This window comes from Adiantum capillus-veneris, chromosome 2, assembly GCF_014529385.1.
Source record: "Adiantum capillus-veneris isolate H3 chromosome 2, ASM1452938v2, whole genome shotgun sequence".
Taxonomy (NCBI): Eukaryota; Viridiplantae; Streptophyta; class Polypodiopsida; order Polypodiales; family Pteridaceae; genus Adiantum; species Adiantum capillus-veneris.
Genome location: NC_140932.1, coordinates 154408505 through 154425359, shown reverse-complemented (window position 1 = coordinate 154425359; position 16855 = coordinate 154408505). Strand labels below are relative to the sequence as shown.

Here is a 16855-nt window from a genome sequence, read left to right as displayed (position 1 = left end):
CGTTTTGGTTTTCAGCCCTAAACCACATCAGATCCACAGCAATTTCAGCCTTAGATACAGTAGCAGATCAGCCCCCCAGTTGGTTGCAGATGTCCCCCCATTTTCAGCCATAAAAACGCAGCCAAAACAGTCATTTTCAGCCACCAAAACAGTCCTGAAATTCAGCGAATAGAAGAACTCAGATTTCAGCCATCAAGTCGCCGTCGTCGTCATCGGCATAGACTAAGTTGCATAGTCCATTGCATACGCATTGTACACCTTTGTGCAATCAAAGAATAGACCACTCTCGCCGACGAGAGTGGGGCCTTCGGAGGAGGGTTTTACAAACCTCTCGGTGTCGTATCTCTTCTCTCTCCTTCTCTCAGTCTCATTCACTTGCACGCACAATATCCACTCACTTTGTTCGTGACCACAACACTCTACAAGACGGAAAGCTCTCTCTCTCCCTAAAGAACTAAAAGGAACCTTGAGCAATAAAGATCACTAATCTTGAGAAAAATACAATATTCATTCTGCTGCACCTTACATTGGTATCAGAGCTTTGGAAGTGTTCTGCATTACTCAACGAAAGAACCACAAGATTTTTTTTTTGCTTGTTGTGGTTGCACGAACCCAAGTTTACTTGGGCGTGGTGATTCCTAATCGTGTTTTGTTGAAGAGTGACAGGAATCCCAAGAAAGAAGGGCTTGTCCAGTCTCCCCTTGTGTCTCTTTTCACTCATTGAGAGCGGACCGTGCACTTAGCGGCCGGCCAATCGACGTGAGGTGGGAAAAAGCAACCTTGGTGTGAGCGCAAGACCGCCAAGGGGTGCACCCGCAGAAAAGGGTAGAACTCTGGGGAAGAGAAGATTCTTCTCCAACGCGATTTGCAAGCGAAAGAAAACCTCAAGAACCCCAAGAATCCAAGACCCTCAAGACTCAAGAACCTCAAGAACTCAAGATTCTCATGAATCAAGGACCTCAAGAACCTCAAGACTCTCAAGAACCAAGTTCCTCGCGAGCTTAAGACCCCAAGATCATAGTGCATGGTCGTCACCTGAAGCAGAATGGATACTTCGCATACAGGTGATGAGCATGAGAGAGGCGACGGAGACTCGTCTCCACCCGGAGATGATTTCTTCAACCCTCCCCCTTTGCCATCTACGCCAAACCCTCTAGAGGCAGTGATCAAGCAGATGATGGCCATGATGGATAGACAAGAAGCAAATCGCCTTGCTCTTGCCGCAAAACAAGAAGAAAATCGACTTGCTTTCGAATGCGAGCGCGATGAACGAGAGGCTCAAAGGGAGATTCGTCATCAAGAATTTATTTCCCACATCCTAGCCTCGAAGACCGAACCACCCAAAGATCGTGGAAGTTTGTCAAGTGGCGCAAGCCACGACGCGGATTCCAACCATTCAGTTACAGAAAAGTTGACGTTCAGTAAGTATGACGGTAAGATGGATGCTATAGTTATTCATTCTTGGTTGCATCAATTTAATGCTTATTTTGCGACAACTAAGAAGACAGGAAATAGCAAAGTTTTGACGGCAGCTATGTACCTTGCCGATGATGCCATCAATTGGTACCACGCATGGCAAGAGGCACAGCTAGCCGCGCACCTAGAGGCAGCCGACAATTTCACGTCCCTCTTTTAGTTGGGTTGATTTCCAAGACAAGCTCAAGACGCGGTTTATGCCACCTCAGTACCTCGCACGATTGAAGGACGATTGGCGCGCTCTCAAGCAAAATGGTATGCCGGTTATGTCTTTTTCTAATCATGTTTTGCAGCTAGGTACCCAACTACGCATGTCGGATGATGAGCGCAAAGAGGCTTTTCTCTTTAGATTGAACGAGTATATCAAGTACGATGTCGAGGTATTCGATCCAATCGATCTCAAGAAGGTGGTAGCGATTGCTCTCGCACAGGAGATGAAGCACAACAAGGGAAAGCCTAAGGAGAACAAGACTTCCACAAGTACCTCGCAGACTTCTCAGAACCCTCAGAACGGTAAGAATGGTAGGAATGGTAAGAATGATAACTCTTCTAACCAATCTTCCAACAGTCTCTCATCAAAGAATTCTTCCAATGAATCTAAGGGTAAGGCTAACACAACTGCTAAACCTAAGCTTACTCCAGATGAAAAGGTAGCACAAGGAATTGTAGGAGGATACATCACTTTGGAAGAACAAAGCACCTATTCTAAGGAAGGTCGTTGTTTTCATTGCCACATTAAGGGTCACATAAAACGAACATGTCTAAGCTTGAATCGAATGAATCTAAAGAACCCACATCACCCACTACATCTGTCAATGCAATGAATGATAACACGATTGTACCCAAAGTTTCTCGGGACCCTCCCATTGATGATTCTCTCATTAAATGTTATGGTCGTACGTTGCGGCACCGTTTTGTCATATTGTTTGACCCAGGTAGTATGCATGATGTGATCAGTCCCTCTCTTGTTGAGAGAGCCCGCCTCGAAGTAAGTCCGAGATCTCCTATCGAGGTCTCTAGCTTTCGTCCTAGTATGGACGCTCTCATCACGAAGGAGTGCCTCGATGTGTTGTTTGCAATTCAACAAACTGCCTTCACTAGAAGATTTGTTGTGTCTCCTCTCTCCGGATGTGATATGATTTTGGGCATTCGATGGTTTCGTGATAATGACGCTCTCATGGATTTTCTGACTAACACTATAACTCTCAATGCCAAAAGTGATTCTCCTATTGTCATTCATGGAGAGGACATTGCTCATTCTCCATCTCTCATTGCTAATATGCAGGACAAGATTGAAAGGATTCGGGATAAGGAGATTCTCTCCGTCTCTCTTTCTCCATAGCATGACACATGATTTGCATGATTGTGTGAAGCATGATGATGATTTGATTGACCATGATTTGCATGATGATTTGGATGATAAAGACAAGCATAATGAATTGCATGAACAAGATGTGATTGTTCACAAGGATGATGTGTTAGTGGATGCTTTTCCTAGCGAAGCTAACCTCTTTGTAGATTCAATCAATCATGAAGATCCGATCTTGGCTTTCGAGTCGAGGTCCAAAGAACCCCCACAGGACGATTCGATCATTCAGGAAGAAGCGATCTTGGCTCTCAAGCCTTGGTCCAAAGAACCATCACAGGAAGTATTGTGTGTTCGCATGATTGATACGCACGCATTGTTCGAGTGTTTCATTCGTGACGGTTTCCTGTATTTTAGTCAACATCGTTATGTGATCCCTTTTCCTAGGCATGACATATTGTATGTTGAGCACGTTTCTCTCATGGATGAGCACGGGTGTATGCGGATTGTTCATGAAAAGTTGAAAAGTTTGTATGTAGGAAGGCGCATTCCATGTTTCTTCCTTGGCATGACACAGTTTCTGAACAAGCACATGATAGTATGAGCACCAAGCATGGGCATTTCCATTGTGATTTGCCACAGTTGATTGATTTCGATCAAACAAAAAAGATTCGACCGCATTGTTTGCATGTGTTTGGTGAACGGGTTGTCACTCCGTCTCTATGTTCATCTACATTGCATACACAGTCTTTAGAAAGACAAGATTTTTCTCCTTCACTTTACATGGAATGGGTATGTTCATGGTTTTGTGTTGGAGATGGCTTCAGGAATTTTCAGCCATGGAGATTCTTGAAGATGAAAGAAGCACGACTCTAGACGAAGTTGAAGCAAGAAAGGAGATTCAGAAGACCTTGTGTCGCTTTCGGCGCGGCCCAAAGAAGCAAGCGTTGGAGACCTTTATGAAGTTCAAGTACCGCACAACCCACACATCAGAGTGGGCCGGCGAAGAGTCCCTTCCATGATTCCGGATGTTGTTGGCGATCTCCCTCGATGCCATACAGTTCGGTACCAGTACCTCACTTTGAAAAGGAGGGGATGTCAAGTGACACATTCCAACCCTATGTGTCCGTGGACAAGCTACAGCATGATCAGGGTTCACTCAGTTCAGTCAGTTTAGATTAGCAGTGATCTGACACTTTTGTGAGTCTATTCGTAGACCGTGCATGCCCAGTCACTTAGCATAGATGCATATCCTCCGGTTGCACACAACATGATCATCGGAATTCCCATCAGAATCCATTAGCATCAATTAGGGGAATTTTCCAGTGCATTTAGCCTATTTTCCTATTTATTGGTATTTTCACTTATTATTTTTAAGTGACTTTCCAACAAAAGTAGGTAGGGCAATTTTGCTAAGTTAATATATAAGCAAACCCAAGTTAGCACTTTCTGGCAGCAGAGGCACTTTCTGCAGCAGGAGCTTCCCGCTCAACAGACAACTTCTCAGCAGTACCCCCCAGCACCCCCAGTGTTTTGGATCCCATCCTCGCCGGGCAAGTTCCCACCCCTAGCGTTTTCTCAGCATCAGGTCGCCATCCAGTTTCCCCCTTTTGGCGCTTGGTTCCCCTGCAGATCAGCCTTGGCCCTTTGCATTTTTGACCTATAGAAGCAGCCCCAAACGACTAGCGTTTTTGGGATTGCAGACCAGCAGCCCAATCAGCGTTTTTGCTTTGAAGATGCAGATTAGCCTAGCGTTTTTGGCAAGGTACAGTTTCAACCAGCGTTTTGGTTTTCAGCCCTAAACCACATCAGATCCACAGCGATTTCAGCCTTAGATACAGTAGCAGATCAGCCCCCCAGTTGGTTGCAGATGTCCCCCCATTTTCAGCCATAAAAACGCAGCCAAAACAGTCATTTTCAGCCACCAAAACAGTCCCGAAATTCAGCGAATAGAAGAACTCATATTTCAGCCATCAAGTCGTCGTCGTCACCGTCGTCGTCATCGGCATAGACCAAGTTGCATAGTCCATTGCATACGCATTGTACACCTTCGTGCAATCAAAGAATAGACCACTCTCGCCGACGAGAGTGGGGCCTTCGGAGGAGGGTTTTACAAACCTCTCGGTGTCGTATCTCTTCTCTCTCCTTCTCTCAGTCTCATTCACTTGCACGCACAATATCCACTCTCTTTGTTCGTGACCACAACACTCTACAAGACGGAACCTTGAGCAATAAAGATCACTAATCTTGAGAAAAATACAACATTCATTCCGTTGCACCTAACAATCTAGTTCAAAGAGTGTTGAAACTGGAGCAGCAATCGAAGAAGGAGAATGGACATAAGAGAAGACAGTCCAGTGGTAGTGAGTCTTCCATTGAGGAGAGTTCGAGTTCTAGCTCTAGCTCAACCTCGTCTGAAAGCGAATTAGACGATAAGGGGAAAGGGAAAACGAAAGGATCATGGAGCAGAAAATTGCAGGAGATGTCCAAACAAATTGCTGAAATTGCAAAAACAAAAGCTTCAATTAAGAAAACAGAAATTTGGTGCTCAAAATGTAGATCCAAGGACCATAGGACTGATGAATGTTCTCAGTGTACCTATTGCAAAGTCTATGGTCATGTATAGAATAACTGTGGAATAAAAATTCATCATCTCAAGAAAGGAAAAGACTTATCAATGATTGCACTAACCAACCGTGAAGCACCTAAGGTAGATGGGGCCAGTGGGTCCAAAGAAAATGAAGCTAGCATAAGTAATGGTACTGGTAGAGGATGGTACCAGAGTAGGACTGACAGCGTAGGGACAGAGGAGATTTTTTTAAAACGTAATCTGAATTGTTACCGATGCAGCAAGTATGGCCACTTCGCAGCATAGTGCCCAAATGCACCTAAGCCAGAAGTACCCGACCAGAAAGCACCAGAACCAGTGCCAATCAAGGTGGTGACTAGAAGCAAAGGTGTAGTCATTGGAGAGATTCTGGATGAAGGGGAGAACAGGTAGACTACTGAAGCTAAGAAGTGAGAGCAGCAAAGAGCAATCTGGAAGGCTAAGGAAAAGGTGGTTGATGAATGGTAAGAGTAAAGGGAGCTTGCAACAAAGATTACTGAAAATTTGGCCAAGAAGCTGTCAGAACAGTCAGAATGCTCTGAAGCTCGAACAATTCAGAAACTACTGCCACAGTCTTTAGAAGTCCAAAAGGAGAAGTGAGCATTTGGACTAGGCGAGTCCATGATAGCTACAACAGAAAGTCTGGCCAATGAGGTACAACAAGTCATAGCAGATTTGACTGAAGCTGGGTCAACTGAACTGAAGGAGGGACATTCAAAGGGTTCGTCTCAGGTTTAGCCAGCTGTCTCAGGTTCAACCAACAGCCAGCAAAGAGGCAGAATGGAATTGTGAAGATACCGAGGACAAATCTTTCAATTCAGATTTCTGGTAATGAGCAAGATGAGATTTATATCAAAGTCTGTGAAAGGATACAGAAGTTGATAGTTGAATTGGACGATATCAGACGAACATTCCAGCAACTGTGAAGTTTTTCAGAGAGAAGAGAAAAGCTGAAGCTAAAGTGAGAGTAGTGGACTCGGTAGCCATTCGGGATGATGAGGTTTCAATAATTCAGATTGTTCCGGTTGGAAGAAGGCTTTGAGTCCTGAGGAATTGTGTAAGAAGTATGGAACAAAGAAAAATTGAAAGAATGCTTGCTTCTATGAATATTTTTCCTTTAACAGAGATTGATCTGAGTGCTGTGCTTATGGATAAAGAACAAGTCGAAAGGCAGAAGCTACAATATCCAGAGCAGTTCACTGAGCTGAATTCTTGAGAAAGAACAGTTCAGCTGGATGTGCGGCCACCAGAACAGCCAGCACCGGATAAATTTGATTTCAGACTAGTGGAAGATATTAGTTCAGTACATGCTGAAGAAGGGAATTGAGTAACAGAGGAAGCTGAAATTCAGAATAGCTTGCTGGAAATAGGAACTCCTTCCAATAATTATGTACCTGAAGCTGAGTCCATGGCTAAAAGGAAGGGAGGAGGTTTGAATTGACTACTTCCAAATGATAAAAAAGTGAAAGAATTTAATCTCGGCTTAGAGGAGAATCCGAGAATGATTAAGATCAACAAGCATCTGAAGCTGGAGATTAAGGAGAAAGCCAAGGAGTTGTTCCAGAAGTATAAAGATGTATTTTGTTGGGAACACACGGATTTGAAAGGCGTAGATCCCGAAGTACGTCAACATCAGATACCACTGGAGCCAGACGCTAGACCAATCAAATTACAGAGATATAGGATGAATCCAAACTATGCCAAGAAAGTGAAAGAAGAGATTGACAATCTTCTCAAAGCTGGATTCATCACAAAAGTTGTAAGTAGTGATTGGATGTTCCCATAGTGGTAGTTCCGAAAAAGAATTTGAAATTAAGGGTATGTGTGGATTATCGGAAGCTGAATGCCTAGACAATTAAAGATCCTTTTCCACTACCCTTTACAGACATGATGTTAGATGAGATTGCAACCCACGAAATGTATAGTTTTATGGACAGATAGACTGCCTATAATCAACCAGAATTACACCTAAGACAGAGCCAAGACCACATTCATCACTGAATAGGGAGCTTTCATGTATCTGGTAACGCCGTTTGGATTATGCAATGCTCCAACAACCTTTCGGTGATGTATGATGAAAATTTTTAGCGAATTTCTGCAAAAATTCTTGGCTATCTTCGTTAATGATCTTATTATATTCTCTTCAGAAGAAATGCATTTATTATTTCTGGAGAGAGTTTTTGAGAGGTGCAGACAAGAGCGAATTTGTCTGAACCCCTTTAAGTTAGTATTTATGGTATAGAAGGGACAACTTCTGGGACATGTGGTTTCCGGAAATGGCATTGAAATGGAAAATGACAAGATCAAGTCTGTTCAGTAGGCCAGAGCGCCTACAGTAGTGTCTAAATTGAGTTCTTTTCTGGGATACATCAACTTTTACAGAAGATTTGTTAATATGTTTGTAACTAAAGCCCTACCGTTATATGAACTAACCAATAAAGGAAACAAGTTTATTTGGACTGAGGAATGTGAGAAAAGTGGTGGTCTACTCTATTGTTGCATAGACGAGCACCTAAGAAGTCGGTAAAATTCAAGAGACTTATCACTTTTGCTTGATTAACGAAAGAATATGAAGAAGATGTTATCATAGCTTGGCATTATCTAAGAATAACTAAGAAAGACACTTTGGATGACTATTGCCAAAGGTTTTGGGATACCTAGAGCGGTTATAATGTGGATTGCCAAAAAAGTTTCGGCAGTATTGTCTACAAAAGAAGTCTGACTCCATTTAGGGACATGCCAAGCAAGGTTATGGTATTCAGGCCGGCTCATTGACCTATCCTACGGACAAGCCAGTGTCTAGCTCAATAGGGCAAGAGTCTTCCAAGGAAAAGAAAGAACTAAAGGAATCGGATAATAGTTCATCGAAGGATTTTAAAGAAGTAAGGGAATCAGTTGATAGTGCGTTCGAGGTTTCGAAGAAGCAAGGGAATCACTTGATGGTTCATAAGGTACCAATGGATAGGGATGCCAACGCGGCTACCAACAAGTCATAGGGCACAAGAAAAGGATAGAAAGGTAAGCTAGTTCCACCAGATAATTTGGTCAAGGGTATGTTTGGCTCACGATGCAAAGTGGGTGGGGATGAGAACATTGCAAATTATCTTCAGTTTTGAGCTGTGCCTTGAAGCTTTTGGAGTATTAGCAGTGTCTATGTCAAAAGTTATCAATGAATCAGCAGGTTGAATTTGGTGCGGTGCAAACTGCACAAGAGGGAAGCCACTTCACTCACAGATTGCATAGATTGAATAAAGTCACTACTTTCTCCTTGAGATTTTAGGGATACTGACAGAGGCTGATGGTGTTTTGTAGAATGACATTATGAAAATATGTACATTGATTGGAACTTTCCTAGATTGAACATGCTCTTTCATGTGTGTATTGTTAGAGTATGTGATGAAAGGATGAAATGTCTACAACGTTTTGTTTGTTGAATGATTTGAACTTAGTCCATCTAGACATTTGTTAGAGATGAGCGAGATTTGGATGCGATGGCTAAGTGATGAATGAGATTCTAGTGCATCAAGATTTTTATCTGGATGAGATGATTGGATACCGTTGTGAGTACATTAAGAGTTCCGGAAGAATGAGATGGTTGCACAGTGATCTAAGTGCATCAAGAGCGGGATGAGATGGCTAGATTGAATGATTGAAACACAATGTTCAGTGTGAACTAAGTGTTTGATTTTTGGAATTGCATGCGATGTGAATGCACTGTCTTGTGGGGATGGTAATGGGCATGGTTCGCTTGGAATGTGAAAAGAAAGGATATGAATTTGATAGTAACAACGGGATTTAGTAGATCAAGACATCCATGAAAAGATCAGCACGGTTTGAGATGTTTGCTAAATATGTTACAATGATCATGATTTGCATCTAAGACCCTCGACAGAAATGTGATTGATCAATGATTGATATCTTTGTAGATGTGCTAGATTTGTGGAGTCTCGTGCATGGGTACATAGAATCAATGTCTATTGAATAAAGTTTTTGTGTTTTGACTATTTTGTAGGTGTAATTGAGGACAATTACAATTATTTCAGGAAGAGGGAATGCCACAAGTTGGTGACGTGGCCCAACTGGAAGGACTAGCCGAGAGAAGAAGGGTAGAAGATTTGAACCCTAAAGATGTGGCCTAAAGGTCTAAGGGGTTAGGGTTTAAAACCTACCCTCGTGCCAACTTGAAGAACTTACAGAGCACGATCGAGGGACCTAAACTTTAAAAGGTTGGAGCGCAAGGTCTGGGGCTGGATTTCGCAATTCACGCTGACATGCTGATGTGGGCCCATGTGGCACTCTTGTATAGAATTTTGCGTTTTACGCTAGCTGTAGAACTCGTAGTTTTGTGCAGGATTTTGGGAGAAAATGCTTTTGGAGTTTGCTTTTGGGCATCCCTTGTATTGTTTATAAGGACCTTTGGGGCCTCACTCTGTCTCGGAGAAGAGGATCCTCAAGAGTTGTACCTTTGCGAAACAATAATAAAGAAATATTGAAAGGAGCGCTAGTTTTTGGGGCTAGTGCATCTTGGCTCGGAACTCCGCCGTGTCGTGCCGACTCTTTCTCCCCCCCCCCCCCCCCCTCGCCCCCTCTCTCTCTCTCTCTCTCTCTATTCAAGTTCAATTCAGTTATTTGCTGATTTTATTCGTGTATTGCTATTGATTTCATGCTTGGAGTGTCCAAGCTTGTAACAACAGAGGGGCCTAAAACCTAGAAGCGAAGAAGACATCCCAACTTGCAGAAGATGGCCAAGGGGCGTAAAGACCTAACCTGAAGAAAAGGGATTAGGAGTAAAAATCTTTTTAATCCTAATCCTACCAACTTGCAAATCCTATGGAGGGGCCTAAGGGTCCTACAAGATCAAGTAGGACCAGACTTTTGTGTAGAGATGATGACATGGCAGCCCAACCCTAAAAACTGCAGAAAATCATGCTTACGTCATGCTGCACGGGTTTCCATAAATTGCGGAAATCCCAGCCAGCCTCATGGACGCTTGATTTTGGGTGCAAAGCTCTTGGAAGAGTTGCTTTTCATAGCTTTTGCTTTTGGGGGCCAAGGGCCTTTAAGTTTGTAAGCTAGGGTCTCTCCCTAGCATTCCAATGTAGGAAGTAGAGCAGAGTTCCCTTGAGCTGTACTTTGCTGGTGCAATATAAAGAAATACCAAAAGGAGTGCCAGAGTTTGGGGCCAGTGCCATCTGGGAGTGGATCTCCGCCACCCCTTGTCTCTCTCTCTCTCTCTCTCTCTCTTTCAATTCAGTTGTTTTAAAGTACTAAAAGGCTGTTCTAGTGTGATTTGGTCATTTGGCACGTGGTCCCCTCCTGTTACAGTTAGAGCATTCTGTTGACGTACTTCCTGTCATAAATGTTCTCTCCTAGAATGCACTTATTGCATTGAATGCCTAGAGCAGGTAACGTTCTTGCTACTATGGCTAAATGTATTGAGAGAGGGGAGGTTGGGGATGCCAAAGCTAACAATCTTACTGATTTGTATGGTGAAACGCCGACAGTGATGCATGGAGCTGACTTGAGGATACAAAGAGCTGTTAAGCAAAGGAGAAAAACCAAGGGGGATGGAAGAGAATTGTCTACATTTCGTCAAGAGTAAAGCATATGGTATGCTCAATACCTGGCTAAATATGGGAGGGCACAAAAGTGAGCCTGGCAGTTTTCAACAAACGAGGAAGGAGGTCTTTCTAGAGATGCAATCACTGATCTCTTTGTTGTGACCAAGCACGACAGGCCTTCAGGATGTTAGAAAGGATTTGGACCAAGGCAGCAGTAGGCTATTGGTTTGCATTTGTAATAGTGGATTACTTGAAAGTGACATGAACTTAGGTGACATCAACATGTATGCCAACTGCGGTGTAGTTGCTGCACAGGGCTAGGAAGGAGCATGTGCTAAACAAGCTAAACCCAAAGAGTACACAGGTTCCAATGCAGGTCTTGCAGGTGGGGTTTTGATCCATCTAGAATAGATATAGACCAAATGCATGCATTGTCCTAGGAGTATGAAATGTTTGAGGAATGTTGTATGTGCAGACTGTGTTCGTGCTCATCTCCACTGGGAATTGCTTGCAAATTGAGCACTACCCACCAAAGCCACGGAGGAGGTTGCATTTGCACCATTGCATAGGCTGATGAGAAGAAGCTCCCTTTGAGATTCACCTCTTCTTCTCTGGATCCCCTTGCATTCTTGAGGATATATTTGGTGAGAGAGCTTGCTTTTGCAAAGCTTTGCTTGCAATCAGGCAGACTCAAGCTGCGTTGGTGTCGAGATGCAGTCTCAAGGTATGTCCTACATGCACATGGCAGAGGTTTATGTTGTTTTCATTAGACACAAAGTGGGGTCCTCTCTCCAGATACAATCTACACTATGCTGTAAAACTGACATATGCATGGTGGGATTTAAGGGTCAGGGGATCTTCAATAGAAAGGTTGATTTTTGCAATGCTTTGGTCAACATGTAAACCAAATGCGTTTGTCTTTTGAAAGATCAAAAACTTGTGATGAGCTTTCCACCTGTGATGTGGTCTCTTGGATTGCATCAATTGCATGATATGCCGAGAAGGGAAGGGCCAGATACTGAGGGTGGGCAATGAATGCAGTATGAAGGTTTCTCTTCAAATAGAATCACTATGTAAAGCATCTTGAAGGCATGGGACATTCGCAAGAAGCTAAAATTGCCAAACAATTTCACAAGACATTTTTAGCCAGAAGCTCCCGGAAAAAATCCCATGGTCATCATGGCTATATTCGACATGTATGTCAGCTGTGAAGTATTTTTGAAAGTACTGTACTTCTGAGAGGACAATTTTTCTTCTTGAAGTGAGGCTACATGTCAATCAGCATGTATGCCAAGTGCTTCGCAACATGTTGAAGCAAGACAACACGATACAGGAGTAATATTTGTATGGTGGTTACTTTAGATGATGGCCAGATAGCAGTGGGAAGGGCACAAGTTGTTTCTGAGGAAATACTCTGCTTTCCACTAACCTTTGCTCTCATTTGCTGACAATGAGGTCATCTGGACCCACACAAAGCTTGCAATTATTGCATGAGTCAATTTGCTCTTCAAATGTGACCATTGGTGCTTCTAAGATAAAGGCATATGAGCATGTTGCCTAACAATGTGTTTTTTCTCTCAAGTATCCTAACGTCACGAATAACAGCACGTATCCTACTACCTTAGAATAGCTTCATCGATGTCACCTTCCTGCGGAATGCCTTACACCTTCAAGACGGAAGCATACACGGCTGCATCTGAAGAGAGGCAGACCAAATATGGTGAATTTCTTCCAAGGCAGTAGGATACATGCTGATATCCATCGTGAGAGTGGGTTCATGAGAAGGGGCACATAGTTGGGCAACATTCTGGTGAATATGTTCGCCACATTTGGTTCATAACATGTTGGTCAATAAGTATGCAGGATGCGGTGCTGAACAAGTTGTTCATTGGCTTCTGATCTGAGATGTCATTTGGTGAATTGTACTTATTGTATCCTACTCCAATAGGGGAAGAGAAGCTCTCGGTTCTTGGTATCAGATGGAAAGTGAGGACACGTCTCGAAATGCTGCAACGGTCAACCTATGTTTGCACATTGAAGGCATTTGGTTCTTCAATGTTCTCTTGGTCAACCTCTTCTTTTGTTGTGTCCCGGCATAGTCTCTTCAACTCTAAAACTGTTGTCTTGAATTGCAGTTATGTAAGGTTATGTCAAACGTGTAAATCCAAACGAGCTCTAGGTTATGTTGATCTGATGCAAAGTGAGGCCTCTCTTTAGGTGTGACCATCTAAGTTTCCATCTTGAAGGCATATGGAATTATGCAGTAAAGTGCTCAAAAGCAGGCCAGAAGGTCTCTAGCAGCTTAGAAATACATCTGTAATCCTTTTCCAATCAAAATTAGTGAAAAATACTTCAATTAAGCCATGGATATCCATGTGCAACCAAAAACTTTGGCAACATGTTGGTGAACATGTCAGCTGAATGTGGTGGATTTGCTCGAAGGCAGAAGGATACATGCTGACACCTATGACAATGGTTTACATGAGAAGGGACAAGTAATTGGGCAACATGTTGATGAGTCTGTCTGCCGAATGTGGTGCATAACATGTTGGCCAAAATGTATGCCGAATGTGGTGCTGAACAAATTTTTCATGGGCCCATAGCATGAGATGTCATCTGCTGGATTGTACTTATTGCATCGTATGTTCATTGGGGAAGAGAGCTCTAGGTTGTTTGCATCAGATGCAAAGTGAGGGCCTGCCTATAAATGCTACAACCTATGCTTGCACAATATGCCCAACGAGGGTAGGGCCTGTGCTCTACTTACAAATGGTTAGGGTGAGTGAGGAGCTTCATGTCATCTTTTTTAGCGCATTTTTGGAGTATATACCCCGTATGGTACTGATAGAATTGGTGAGCTAATGCTAAATGAGAGTTTCTCTTGAGATGCAATGATCTCCCATCTTGAAGGCATGCAACATCATGCAAGAAGTTGGTGTACATACATGTGTGATCGTGGAGGGGCTCAATGCTTCTTTCTTCATTTTTTTTTTGTATGCGCCCGGAGGACAGGGTACACATTTGTTTAATTAAAGACAGTAACTAGCCCACTATTCATGTAAAAAATATGCCATTGACAAAGCATTTGCAACTTTACTGATGAAACCTAGGGTGTCGTCGATTTGGAAAAAATGCTCACACAATTATCAATTTGAGAATAAAAATTGAACTTATTAGTTGCAATAGCAAGTAAATTTTTGCAATGAGTCGCAATAACTTATTATTGACATGAGGGTTGGGATGTGCTAGCGAGATTGTAACCTGATAGTGCGGTGGATGTGTGGGTGCTTAAAGCCCAGGTTTGATACCGTGAGGCAGTATTAGGTCTCTCCAATCTCGGAAAACTAAGAAGCAAAACATCTTAAGTGCGTTAAGTGAAGGGTGAGTTTAGGAAATGAATAAGACCTGTTGAAGGTGGAAAGTACTCAAAAGTCTTTTTATATGCCTGGCATATAAAGAGGTGGTTGAGTTTACATTGGTGCATTTGTGTTTTTCTTCTCCTTTATTTGTCCTTTAGCATTTTCTTGTTTTTTTAAGTGTCTTAAGTAATGAATATTTCCATCATAACTAAATTATAAACAGCAGAAACAAAGGCTGTAAGAGCTATTATCCAATTCTCAAATGAAGGATATTATTCGGATGAGGAGTTGGATTGAATAATCTAGTTACAAATGGGAATGAAGAAAATCTATTTGAATGGCACTTACTCAAACATTTCTATCTAAAAGTATATTTGTACCGATATCTAGGTGGAGGTCTCCCCGGGTGGTGCTGGGCTCAAACCCTAGGGGAGGAATATACAACCATAATGAGGTTAGCAGGAATTGGCGCATACATAATCGGGCTGAGCTACACTCTCAGTACTAGTCTCGCCCGCCGCAAGCTTTCGAGGTCGAGGCACCGCCCAATATATTGAACCAACGCTATTCTTGCTGGCTGTAATTGATGACGATGGTGAAGAATCGGCAGCTGCTCTCAGCCTCTCCATCTCCTGCACTCACATGCAGTTATAATTTAGTACGCTTATCCATCTCTCTCTCTCTGTCAGACACACACACACACACACCCTACCTTCCCGTCATTAAGCGAAGAAGCTGCATCCACACATATGAACTGTAGCTGCATTGAGAAGCCCACTACAACGAAAATTATTACAACCACAAGAGAACACCTATTAAAAGACTCCATGTGTGTGTGTGTGTGTGTGTGTGTGAGAGAGAGAGAGAGAGAGAGAGAACACGATAGATGATAGTGCTCAGGTGAGAGATCACATATATACTGTGTGCCAGTGAACGTATGTGTGTGCGCGCGCGCGCGCAATATGAGAGAGAGAGAGAGAGAGAGAGAGAGGTCAGTTTGATGCTTTTGACTCCGATGGATGCATGTGTGTGAGATCAGAGATAGAGTCGGTTTTGATATTTTGACATTTCTGAGCTCATCTAGAACACTTATTTTCTATGGGCCCAAGCCACCCACTTTGCGTTAGTATGTATTTTCATTGGGCAATTTGCAATCTTTCCACGTTGCAGGTGTGAACTTGATTTTCCAATGGGCAAAGTCTCCTCATCCCATTAAAATTTTATTACAGCCCCCTTTTTTTCGGCCCTCTTTGGAGATTGATTACAATTGACTTTAAGGCTCTAATTCAATAACGACAAGTATAAATTAATGGAGGTGCAATGTCAACTTCTGAGCTATCACGAGAGAGAGAGAGAGAGAGATCCTTTCTAGAAGCTATAATTAGTTTCTTACTTAAAGTGTAGCTTATTGTTCAAGAAAATAAACCACATTCGAGGAGTGGCTCAAGAAACTGAAGTGTAAACTCAAGAAACCTTGGACCTTGGCAATAGCATAGGGTTTAGGCCCAACCAAGTGCTCCCCCTGTCACATCAGAGGAGTGGCACTCATGGCTTCAACAGGTTTCCTTGGGCCGCTATCTTGTCACACCAACTCACCTACACTGTTGGTGTCAAACGCAAGGGAAAGGTTGAATCCTCTCTCTCATCGATTGTTGGTGCTCTTGAATACCAAGGAGAACTTGGGTTCATTGACCTCCTCCTAGCCAATATACCCTTGAACCAATTGAAGGACGTTCTTCACCTTTGCTAGCTTACAAGCCCCCTTGCATAGCATGGCTTCTCCCTACCTCACCCAAAAGCACTGCTCCACTATCAAGAGGTTGATGAGGATAGTACCAGGGCCCATCACGGAGCAGCTCCCAAATCAGTTGGACATGACGATCGCCAAGAATCTCCTCAAGCGTGCGAAGGACCTGTTGGACGAGGTAGGCCTATTGTCTTGCTACCCTCTTTTCAAATTTGAAAAATGTAGAAGGATCTTGAGGACCGAGCCCTTGTAGGTCTGATACATCCCCCCCCCGCCCCCTCTCTCTCTCCACAACACCATTTCTATTTGAATTCAAAAGGTGTCCTTTGATCGCTTTCTTAATATTAAAGGTTTGACTCTTTTTCTTAATATTAAAGGTTTGACTCCTTTAAACTGCCAAATAAAGAGATCCCATTCTCTTCCTAATGTTCAGAAGTCATGGTACTCCCATCTTGTTGATGAGATCCTTGAGATTTTGACCAAAAATCTCTATAGAACATTTCCTCTCAAATAATTGGCTTTCCAATCTCTTGGATTACATTATTCCAATAATATATCATAAGTATATATTACCTTGGTACATTTGAACTAGTACTCAAACCTTGCAAGAACCGTATGTAGTTTTCCAATCTTGATATTACTTCCTCATATGCCTTTATAAATTGTGCCATGGGTACTAGAGGTGGATTTCTTTGTGGTAGCATTGGTTTACCTTCAGCATTGCGCTTCCAAATATGGATGCTTCTACTCCAATTAGGAACACCAACATGTGCTTTATATTGCAATACTCGTGTGTCA

At 42.8% G+C, this 16855-nt stretch overlaps 2 long non-coding RNA genes across 2 annotated transcripts in view; one reads left to right on the top strand and one right to left on the bottom strand.

Moving 5' to 3' along the window:
* LOC147463892 (uncharacterized) overlaps positions 1-13843 on the top strand; it is a 41482-nt gene extending 27639 nt beyond the window's left edge. Inside the window, exon 2 of the long non-coding RNA XR_015185475.1 lies at positions 10895-13843. This is a non-coding gene — a long non-coding RNA (uncharacterized LOC147463892). The remainder of the gene's footprint in view (positions 1-10894) is intronic.
* Positions 13844-14557: 714 nt separating this feature from the next.
* Positions 14558-15334, bottom strand: LOC147463891 (uncharacterized). The gene is made up of 2 exons (XR_015185476.1): positions 15023-15334; positions 14558-14942 (listed from the first exon to the last, which is right to left on the bottom strand). It is a non-coding gene; the product is annotated as an uncharacterized LOC147463891 (long non-coding RNA).
* Between the last annotated feature and the right edge of the window lie 1521 nt (positions 15335-16855).